At 38.8% G+C, this 2,047-nt stretch overlaps 1 non-coding gene across 1 annotated transcript; it reads right to left on the bottom strand.

Moving 5' to 3' along the window:
• Positions 1-1,485: 1,485 nt before the first annotated feature.
• LOC142444152 (small nucleolar RNA SNORA42/SNORA80 family) lies at positions 1,486-1,621 on the bottom strand. Its single transcript, XR_012783811.1, has one exon. It is a non-coding gene; the product is annotated as a small nucleolar RNA SNORA42/SNORA80 family (small nucleolar RNA).
• Positions 1,622-2,047: the final 426 nt, after the last annotated feature.

Below are 2,047 nucleotides of genomic sequence, written 5' to 3'. Positions count from 1 at the left end.
CTGAGCTAGATGGCCACTTGTTTACCTTTGAGCTCTTAAGACCCCAGATGCTATAATATTCGACTCTGTCTTTCCAAGCTGACCTTTACATTTTTTATTCAGCTTGTTCCTATCGTTATTTCTTCATCTGCCTTAACTACACTACAATCCAGGGTAAGTTTCAGTCTTCTTTGACAGCCACTTTGATCTTTTTCTGCCCTCTCTTTTTATGACCTTTTGCTTTCTTCATGAATGATGTTCTTAATGTCATTCCACAGCTTATGTCCTCTGTCATTAGTTTTTAATACATCAAATCCCTTCTTAAGATGTTCTTGAAATTTAGATGGGATATAATCAAGGTCACTTTTTGGCGCTTGTGGATTTTTTTTACTCTTTTTCTACTCATTTTCATAGAATTTTCTATTTCTTCTTGACTAGCTTTAGTCAGTTATTTGTAAATTTGAAAAATATTTTAAGTGGCCTTCTTTGTGTACTTATAACTAACATCAGAGACAGCGGTGTACTGCAAGATATATCTTTAAATGTCCTTTATGATGATGAATATGACACTATTCCTCTTGAATTTTTTTCCATGTAGTAAATCATATGATTTTTTATTCAAAATGGTCATATAACTCATAATGCTACTATACCAATCTCTATTTGTTCCATTTAATCTTTTAATTTTCTTGCATTTGATCGAACTGACTTTTAATTTTCCAAAATTTACGCTTCGTACACTTCATATTCTGATTAATAATGGATGTTTGCAGCTGTTCCTTTCATTTTGAAGTGTGCCCCATCAGAAAATGATGGCCTCCCCCCCCCCCCAGAACTTTATTTCATCCATCAGTTCTTACTCAGCCATATTTTGAATGCATCTTTCAACCCAGGGTATTTTTAATCACCTCGTATACATGGGAAAACTGGGCAATGGTTTAGGAAGAACAGAGAAGAGAGTTGACTATACCACTGAGTCCCAGAATAATCAACAACTCTGTTCTAGAAGTAAGCCACATTGCTCTTTAGAACCAAGGAAGGGTAGACTTTATGTTTAACTTTTCTCATCCTCTCGGGAGGGATGTGGCATCAGGCTTGGAGAAGTCTTAGTAACAAGCTGCAGAGGACACAATCTTGCTTGCTAAAAGTGAGGAGGACGTGAAGCACTTGTTGATGGAGTTTCAGGATTTCAGCCTTCAGTATTAATTATAACTCAACATCAAAACTGCCCAAAATTCTCACAACTGGGCCATTGGGTAACATCATGAAAATGGAGGAAAATACTGCCTTTGTCAGGGATTTTTTTTTCTTACACGAATCTACAATTACAATGCTCACAGAAGCAGTTCTTAAGAGATTAAATGATATATTTCATTGGGCATATCTGCTGCACAAGACTTCTTTAACGTTTTGAAAAGCAGGGAAGTTTCTTGGAGGGAAATGTGTGCCTGATGCAAGCCACGGTGTTTTCTTTTTTCTTCCTTTCTCTCTCTCTCTCTTTTTTTTTACTATGCAACCCGCTTCAGTGCCTGAAGCCAATGGGGTAAAGCCAGGCAATGGTTCAGGGTTACAATTTGCTTTGGCATGGGACACTCTGAGAGGTCCATGGGATCGGACCTGAAGCCACGGTATTTTCAATTGCCTCATGTTCATGTGAAAGTTGGACATTGAATAAGGAAGAATGAAGATGAATTTAATTTAAATTGTGGTGCTGACAAAGAATATTGAAAGTAACTTTGGTTGCCAAAAGGGTAAACTAATCTTTCGCAGAAGTAAAATGGGGAGTGCTCCTTAGAGGCAGGATGTCAAGACTTCATCTTGCATACTTGGGGCATGCTGTCAGGAGAAGTCAGTGCTTGGAGCAGGCCATCATGCTTGCTGAAGTAGAAGGTCAGTGAAAAGGAGGAAGGCCCTCAGCAGATTGACACAATGGGCTCAATCATAGAAACCATGTTGAGGATGGTGCAGGACCAGGCAGTGTTTCCTTCTGTTGTGCACAGAGTTGCTATGAGATGGACTGACTTGATGGCACTTAGCAACACTAGTGTTAGGAGGGACCAGATTCTAG

The sequence above is a fragment of the Tenrec ecaudatus genome, chromosome 3 (assembly GCF_050624435.1).
Source record: "Tenrec ecaudatus isolate mTenEca1 chromosome 3, mTenEca1.hap1, whole genome shotgun sequence".
Classification (NCBI taxonomy): domain Eukaryota; kingdom Metazoa; phylum Chordata; class Mammalia; order Afrosoricida; family Tenrecidae; genus Tenrec; species Tenrec ecaudatus.
The sequence above is the reverse complement of the archived record's forward strand: the minus strand, read 5'-3'. Positions and strand labels throughout refer to the sequence as shown.